The sequence below is a fragment of the Nomia melanderi genome, unplaced genomic scaffold, assembly GCF_051020985.1.
Source record: "Nomia melanderi isolate GNS246 unplaced genomic scaffold, iyNomMela1 scaffold0385, whole genome shotgun sequence".
NCBI classification, from domain to species: Eukaryota; Metazoa; Arthropoda; class Insecta; order Hymenoptera; family Halictidae; genus Nomia; species Nomia melanderi.
In genome coordinates, this window is record NW_027475500.1 from 35001 (window position 1) to 44118 (window position 9118).

A 9118-nucleotide genomic window follows, 5' to 3' on the forward strand; every position below is an offset into this window, starting at 1 on the left:
GAAATATAAAGAGTGGAGCGAAAGATAATATAAAAAGGAGCGAAAGATACATACATATATATATATAAGTGTACGAGTTCAATTTCTGCACACACTCGATACACAAGAGAAATAATATTATATATACAGAGGAGGAAGGAGCGATAAACGTGCAACAACGCTTCCTCGTGAAAAATACTTGAACGATCATGCACAGAGAGGTATCTCGATACCTGCTTTGCTGTATGACTAGACGGCTTACGCGCGGAGAGTTCATCTCCCGTCCGTCGGAAATTTCGAACGGCTTACGCGCGGAGAAATACACTTCTCCCGTCCGTCGAAATTTTTTTTTTTTACTTTGAACAAGGCGCATAGAGCCCGCCGAACCACGATTTCCGTGCGTCTTACATCTTTCGACGATGGGACGATCCACGCGAAGAGTTGTTTCGTGCTCGCGCGAGGTGCGATAGCGTCGATTCGCTTTTCTGTACGGGGAGAAATAGAACGATGAGTTGACTTATCGGGTCTTCGTTGGAATTACCGTCGCTGGCATTGTAAACTCCAGATGACCTTGTGATTCCTTCGTCGGGCACTGGTAAAGGGTGGCGATGATTCGTTCTATAATAGAAATACCCGTCGTAGCGATTCGGCCGAGACACCCGCCACGAAACACTCTCTCGTCGTGGAATCCCCGCGTCGGAGAGTAAAACGCGCGAAGGCTTACTATGAGAGAAGAAATAGTATATGCCGGTGGTTCGCGTGTGTAGGCTCTATACGAAATTGCGATTCAAGAGAGTAGGAAAAGACGCGATGAACCACGATTTCCGTGCGTCTTACGTCTCTCGACGATGGGACGATCCACGCGAAGAGTTGTTACGTGCTCGCGCGAGGTGCGATAGCGTCGATTCGCTTTTCTGTACGGGGAGAAATAGAACGATGAGCTGACTTATCGGGTCTTCGTTGGAATTACCGTCGCTGGCATTGTAAACTCCAGATGACCTTGTGATTCCTTCGTCGGGCACTGGTAAAGGGTGGCGATGATTCGTTCTATAATAGAAATACCCGTCGTAGCGTTTCGGCCTAGTCACCCGCCACGAAACACTCTCTCGTCGTGGAATCCCCGCGTCGGAGAGTAAAACGCCGAAGGCTTACTTATGAAACTTACGTCTCTCGACGATGGGACGATCCACGCGAAGAGTTGTTACGTGCACGCGTATGGTGCGATTGCGTCGATTCGCTTTTCTGTACGGGGAGCAATAGAACGTTGAGTTGACTTATCGGGTCTTCGTTGGAATTACCGTCGCTGGCATTGTAAACTCCAGATGACCTTGTGATTCCTTCGTCGGGCACTGGTAAAGGGTGGCGATGATGCGTTCTATAATAGAAATACCCGTCGTAGCGTTTCTTCCGAGTCAACCCGCTCACGAAACACTCTCTCGTCGTGGAATCCCCGCGTCGGAGAGTAAAACGCGAATTCATAGTATGGAAACTTACGTCTCTCGACGATGGGACGATCCACGCGAAGAGTTGTTACGTGCACGCGTATGGTGCGATTGCGTCGATTCGCTTTTCTGTACGGGGAGTAATAGAACGTTGAGTTGACTTATCGGGTCTTCGTTGGAATTACCGTCGCTGGCATTGTAAACTCCAGATGACCTTGTGATTCCTTCGTCGGGCACTGGTAAAGGGTGGCGATGATGCGTTCTATAATAGAAATACCCGTCGTAGCGTTTCTTCCGAGTCAACCCGCTCACGAAACTCTCTCTCGTCGTGGAATCCCCGCGTCGGAGAGTAAAACGCGAATTCATACTATGAAAACTTACGTCTCTCGACGATGGGACGATCCACGCGAAGAGTTGTTTACGTGCACGCGTATGGTGCGATTGCGTCGATTCGCTTTTCTGTACGGGGAGAAATAGAACGTTGAGTTGACTTATCGGGTCTTCGTTGGAATTACCGTCGCTGGCATTGTAAACTCCAGATGACCTTGTGATTCCTTCGTCGGGCACTGGTAAAGGGTGGCGATGATGCGTTCTATAATAGAAATACCCGTCGTAGCGTTTCTTCCGAGTCAACCCGCTCACGAAACTCTCTCTCGTCGTGGAATCCCCGCGTCGGAGAGTAAAACGCGAATTAATACTATGAAAACTTACGTCTCTCGACGATGGGACGATCCACGCGAAGAGTTGTTTACGTGCACGCGTATGGTGCGATTGCGTCGATTCGCTTTTCTGTACGGGGAGAAATAGAACGTTGAGTTGACTTATCGGGTCTTCGTTGGAATTACCGTCGCTGGCATTGTAAACTCCAGATGACCTTGTGATTCCTTCGTCGGGCACTGGTAAAGGGTGGCGATGATGCGTTCTATAATAGAAATACCCGTCGTAGCGTTTCTTCCGAGTCAACCCGCTCACGAAACTCTCTCTCTCGTCGTGGAATCCCCGCGTCGGAGAGTAAAACGCCGAAGGCTTACTATGAAACTTACGTCTCTCGACGATGGGACGATCCACGCGAAGAGTTGTTACGTGCACGCGTATGGTGCGATTGCGTCGATTCGCTTTTCTGTACGGGGAGTAATAGAACGTTGAGTTGACTTATCGGGTCTTCGTTGGAATTACCGTCGCTGGCATTGTAAACTCCAGATGACCTTGTGATTCCTTCGTCGGGCACTGGTAAAGGGTGGCGATGATGCGTTCTATAATAGAAATACCCGTCGTAGCGTTTCTTCCGAGTCAACCCGCTCACGAAACTCTCTCTCGTCGTGGAATCCCCGCGTCGGAGAGTAAAACGCGAATTCATAGTATGGAAACTTACGTCTCTCGACGATGGGACGATCCACGCGAAGAGTTGTTACGTGCACGCGTATGGTGCGATTGCGTCGATTCGCTTTTCTGTACGGGGAGCAATAGAACGTTGAGTTGACTTATCGGGTCTTCGTTGGAATTACCGTCGCTGGCATTGTAAACTCCAGATGACCTTGTGATTCCTTCGTCGGGCACTGGTAAAGGGTGGCGATGATGCGTTCTATAATAGAAATACCCGTCGTAGCGTTTCTTCCGAGTCAACCCGCTCACGAAACTCTCTCTCGTCGTGGAATCCCCGCGTCGGAGAGTAAAACGCGAATTCATAGTATGGAAACTTACGTCTCTCGACGATGGGACGATCCACGCGAAGAGTTGTTACGTGCACGCGTATGGTGCGATTGCGTCGATTCGCTTTTCTGTACGGGGAGCAATAGAACGTTGAGTTGACTTATCGGGTCTTCGTTGGAATTACCGTCGCTGGCATTGTAAACTCCAGATGACCTTGTGATTCCTTCGTCGGGCACTGGTAAAGGGTGGCGATGATGCGTTCTATAATAGAAATACCCGTCGTAGCGTTTCTTCCGAGTCAACCCGCTCACGAAACTCTCTCTCGTCGTGGAATCCCCGCGTCGGAGGGTAAAACGCGATATATAATAGTATATGCCAGTGGTTCGCGCGCGTCGTCTCTGAGATACGCGGTCGACAGAGTTCCGAAAACACGTGATGTGCCACGATTTCCGTGCGTCTTACATCTTTCGACGATGGGACGATCCACGCGAAGAGAACGTTCGTGCTTGCGTGAGGTGCAACAGCGTCGATTCGCTTTTCTGTACGGGGAGAAATAGAACGTTGAGTTGACTTATCGGGTCTTCGTTGGAATTACCGTCGCTGGCATTGTAAACTCCAGATGACCTTGTGATTCCTTCGTCGGGCACTGGTAAAGGGTGGCGATGATTCGTTCTATAATAGTAATACCCGTCGTAGCGTTTCGACCGATGTCACCCGCCACGAAAGTCTCTCTCGACGTGGAAACCCCGCGCCGAAGAGTAAACGCGAAGGCTTACCATACGAAAGAAAACGGTATTATACGCCTGTGGTATGTGCGTCTCGGCTCTGTGATACGCGATCGGCAGAGTTACAAAAAAACGTTGATGGGCCACGATTTCCGTGCGTCTTACATCTTTCGACGATGGGACGATCCACGCGAAGAGTAGTTACGTGCTCGCGCGAGGTGCGATAGCGTCGATTCGCTTTTCTGTACGGGGAGAAATAGAACGATGAGTTGACTTATCGGGTCTTCGTTGGAATTACCGTCGCTGGCATTGTGAACTCCAGATGACCTTGTGATTCCTTCGTCGGGCACTGGTAAAGGGTGGCGATGATTCGTTCTATAATAGAAATACCCGTCGTAGCGATTCGGCCGAGTCACCCGCCACGAAACTCTCTCTCGTCGTGGAATCCCCATGTCGGAGAGTAAAACGCGAAGGCTAACTATATATAAGAAATATATAGTATTATTTATGCCTGTGGTTCTCCGTTTGCCCTACTCTCAGATACGCGACTCGGAGAGTTACGAATAATCGTGATGGACCACGATTTCTGTACGTCTTACATCTTTCGACGATGGGACGATCCACGCGAAGAGATCATTCCTGCTTGCGTGAGGTGCGATAGCGCCGATTCGCTTTTCTGTACGGGGAGAAATAGAACGATGAGTTGACTTATCGGGTCTTCGTTGGAATTACCGTCGCTGGCATTGTAAACTCCAGATGACCTTGTGATTCCTTCGTCGGGCACTGGTAAAGGGTGGCGATGATTCGTTCTATAATAGAAATACCCGTCGTAGCGATTCGGCCGTGTCACCCGCCACGAAAATCTCTCTCGTCGTGGAATCCCCGCGTCGTAGAGTAAACGCGAAGGCTTGCTATAGAAGACTATAGTTTATACGCCTGTGGTTCACCGGTTGCCTGCTCTCCGGGGTACGCGATCGCGCAGGAGTTACGGAAGAACTTGATGGGCCACGATCTCCAAGCGGCTATATCTTTCGACGATGGGACGATTCACGCGAAGAGAACGTTCGTGCATGCGTGAGGTGCGATAGCGTTGATTCGCTTGTCTGTACGGGGAGAAATAGAACGATGAGTTGACTTATCGGGTCTTCGTTGGAATTACCGTCGCTGGCATTGTAAACTCCAGATGACCTTGTGATTCCTTCGTCGGGCACTGGTAAAGGGTGGCGATGATTCGTTCTATAATAGAAATACCCGTCGTAGCGTTTCGACCGATGTCACCCGCCACGAAATTCTCTCTCGTCGTGGAATCCCCGCGTCGGAGAGTAACCGCCGAAGGCTTGCTATAGAAGACTATAGTTTATACGCCTGTGGTTCACCGGTTGCCGGCTCTCCGGGGCACGCGATCGCGCGAAGGTTACGGAGGGACGTGAAGCGCCCGAGCAATGAAACGTCCGCAGGAGGAAACGAGCAACCGCCGAACATTGTTTCGCGACGTTTCCATAATGTATTGTCGTTTCGCTCGCATCCCGCTTCTTTCCCCTAGTTTCCTCGACGCGTAGTTTCGCAGCCTTAGTGGACGAATCATTCTCGATTCGAGGAAAGATATGCAGTGGGGCGTGCAATGAGCCCGCCAGAGACCACGATCTCCAATGCGTCTTTACATCTTTCGACGATGGGATGATCCACGCGAAGAGAACGTTCGTGCTTGCGCGAGGTGCGTTAGCGTCGATTCGCTTTTCTGTACGGGGAGAAATAGAACGATGAGTTGACTTATCGGGTCTTCGTTGGAATTACCGTCGCTGGCATTGTAAACTCCAGATGACCTTGTGATTCCTTCGTCGGGCACTGGTAAAGGGTGGCGATGATTCGTTCTATAATAGAAATACCCGTCGTAGCGATTCGGCCGAGTCACCCGCCACGAAACTGTCTCTCTTTCGTCGTGGAAACCCCGCGTCGGAGAGTAAAACGCGCGAAGGCTGTGACTGTAACATATATATATACAGTATACAATGCCTGTGGTTTTTGCGCGTGTCGGCTCTTCGGTATACGCGATCGGCCAGAGTTACGGAGGGACGGTGAAGCGCACGAGAAATTGAAACGGCCGCACGATTGGAACCGAGCAACCGTCGAACATTGTTTCGCGACGTTTCCATAATGCGTTTTCGTTTCGCTCGCATACCGCTTCTTTTCCCCTAGTCTCTGAGACGCGTTTTCGAGCCGTTCTTCTACTATCGATTCTCGTAGAGAGAAGGGACCGGGTAGTCTGGAAGTGGAACCCGCATCTTGCGTGTACCGTACACGGAATTGAGAGGACCGGCCGTGAAGCTCGTTTTAAAGCCGTGCGTCTGACACCCAACTCTTGCGCGCCAATTTCGCGGCAAGAGATAATATGGGACGAATGACCGGCAAAGAGCCAGCTGTGAAGTCTGTTTTTTTAATCGAATCCGTGGACGTGTGTATGCCGTAGCGTCGCTCGTCGTGTTCGTTCATGGTCGTTCCGAGAGAAAGAACGAAAGCGGTAACGAAGGGACCGGCCGTGAAGCTCGTTTTAAAGCCGCGCGTCTGACACCCAACTCTTGCGCGCCAATTTCGCGGCAAGAGATAACATGGGACGAATGACCGGCAAAGAGCCAGCTGTGAAGTCTTTTTTCATTATTTGCTTTCAATCGATCGATCGGTACGATTCGTGCAACGTTTCGCGCGATGCGACGCGAAAACATGCGCGCAACAATAGATGCGTCTGATCGGAAGAACGCGAGGGTCGACTGCACGCGATGGATTCAGTATCGGGTAGGATACAAAATATATCCCCGTCGTTTCCACGCGTGCGAGTCTTCTGCGTCTTTCGCGGGTTTTTGAATGCACTATACGCCCGGAACGTCGAGAAATATATACATATTACTTGAACGTTTTTCGTCTCGAAAGGCTTCGGTGTCGTCTCCAAGGCGACGCCTGAATCTCCTTCGCGCGCTGGTCGGAGATTCAGGTATCAACTTTTATCTTCTCTTTGAAGAAGAGAGATATTAGGTCGAACAAATGAGAATAAAATTATATATGTGAAATATAAAATTTATACGATTACCCTGAACGGTGGATCACTTGGCTCGTGGGTCGATGAAGAACGCAGCTAATTGCGCGTCAACGTGTGAACTGCAGGACACATGAACATCGACATTTCGAACGCACATTGCGGTCCACGGATACAATTCCTGGACCACGCCTGGCTGAGGGTCGTTTACGTACCATACACTGCTTGCGTAGCTCTGTCAAATCCCCGCAGTCGTTCACCTCTTCGGATCGAACGTTTTTTTACCGAAGGGCGCAAAGAACGTTTCTGAGTCGGGTTAAGAGAAGGATGCTACGTACGAGCGAACGATGGGTGTCTCGTCGGCGTTTGTCGCGGACACGCGAAAATTCTGTGAATTTCACGGACAGTGTACGTTCTAGTTGTTGCAAAACGATCGGAATCGTTTGTATGGACTCGCGTGAGTGTTCGCGGCGTCGTGCGTCGTTCAATTACGACCGCCCGCGGATACCGCTCCACTGCGATATGGATCTGAGCGACAACTTTTTCGGCTGTTCGTGAGATGAACGGTTTCGTGTGTTTAGAAAAATTTTTTTTCCCGCGCTCCCGACGTCACCTGAAATGATGCGTCAGAGGTGAAAGAAAATATTAAGAAGTCGAGAGAGAGAGAGACTACACACGTTTTATTCATATTTTGTATACCGTGCGTGAGACGGATGTGCACGACACGTCGTATGTCGGTATATTACCGACTGGCCCCAGGGAGATTGTTTTCTTCCTCTCTTACGAATGAGATGTACGTTTCGGAGGATCGTCGTTACCGAAACACACGGCAAAACGAGACTTCTCGCAGCAGAACCTTTATACACAATACACATCGACTCTTTTTACCCCGAGAGAGAGAGAAAAGGTGTATTTCTTTTTTTTATTTTTCGAATTCGACGCACGAACGCTTTGACGACTGGAGAAAAACACGGTGTGTGTTAAAATCGTGCGGGACGAGCATGCGTATTCGTAACGGGTCGAATAGTTCTTATTCCCCGTCGTCGCGTGTCCTCGCTGGACCACCACCGTGCGCTTCCGCCACGTTCAGTTGAATTTCGAAATATATATATATAAAAAGAATCACCATATACTCTCTTTCGGGAGGTGTATTTTTATCGGTTTCTGCTATAGAGAAGAGACGGAGATCGTGTTGTGAGGTGTAACGTTTCTGTATCCCCGTTTCGGAGGATCGTCGTTATCGGCGGAACACACGTCAAAACGAGACTTCTCGCAGAACCTTTATACACAATACACATCGACTCTTTTACCCCGAGAGAGAGAAAAGGTGTTTTTCTTTTTTTTTTATTTTTCGAATTCGACGCACGAACGCTTTGACGACTGGAGAAAAACACGGTGTGTGTTAAAATCGTGCGGGACGAGCATGCGTATTCGTAACGGGTCGAATAGTTCTTATTCCCCGTCGTCGCGTGTCCTCGCTGGACCACCACCGTGCGCTTCCGCCACGTTCAGTTGAATTTCGAAATATATATATATAAAAAGAATCACCATATACTCTCTTTCGGGAGGTGTATTTTTATCGGTTTCTGCTATAGAGAAGAGACGGAGATCGTGTTGTGAGGTGTAACGTTTCTGTATCCCCGTTTCGGAGGATCGTCGTTATCGGCGGAACACACGTCAAAACGAGACTTCTCGCAGAACCTTTATACACAATACACATCGACTCTTTTACCCCGAGAGAGAGAAAAGGTGTTTTTCTTTTTTTTTTATTTTTCGAATTCGACGCACGAACGCTTTGACGACTGGAGAAAAACACGGTGTGTGTTAAAATCGTGCGGGACGAGCATGCGTATTCGTAACGGGTCGAATAGTTCTTATTCCCCGTCGTCGCGTGTCCTCGCTGGACCACCACCGTGCGCTTCCGCCACGTTCAGTTGTATTTCGAAATATATATATATATATAAAAAGAATCACCATATACTCTCTTTCGGGAGGTGTATTTTTATCGGTTTCTGCTATAGAGAAGAGACGGACGATCGTGTGTGACACCACGTGGTAACGTTTCCGTATCCCCGTAAAATACGTTTATCTTTTCTCGTAGAAAAGAGAGAGGAAGAGGCAGGAGCTCCTCTTTGGCGAGGCTTTCGAACGTCGCGTCCCGTCCGCCGGAATATAATGATATAAATATATAACCGCCGCCGACTTTGTGCGAAAGCGTTGAAACGAACGCGTCGGTCGCCCCATGGTGTGTGTTTGTCGTGTCTTCTTTTCCTCTTCTGCACTTCTCTTCACTG

General features: G+C 49.4%; 1 non-coding gene across 1 annotated transcript; it reads left to right on the forward strand.

Moving 5' to 3' along the window:
• Window positions 1–6875: 6875 nt before the first annotated feature.
• On the forward strand, window positions 6876–7030 carry LOC143176130 (5.8S ribosomal RNA). Its single transcript, XR_013000723.1, has one exon. It is a non-coding gene; the product is annotated as a 5.8S ribosomal RNA (ribosomal RNA).
• The last annotated feature ends 2088 nt before the right edge of the window (window positions 7031–9118 follow it).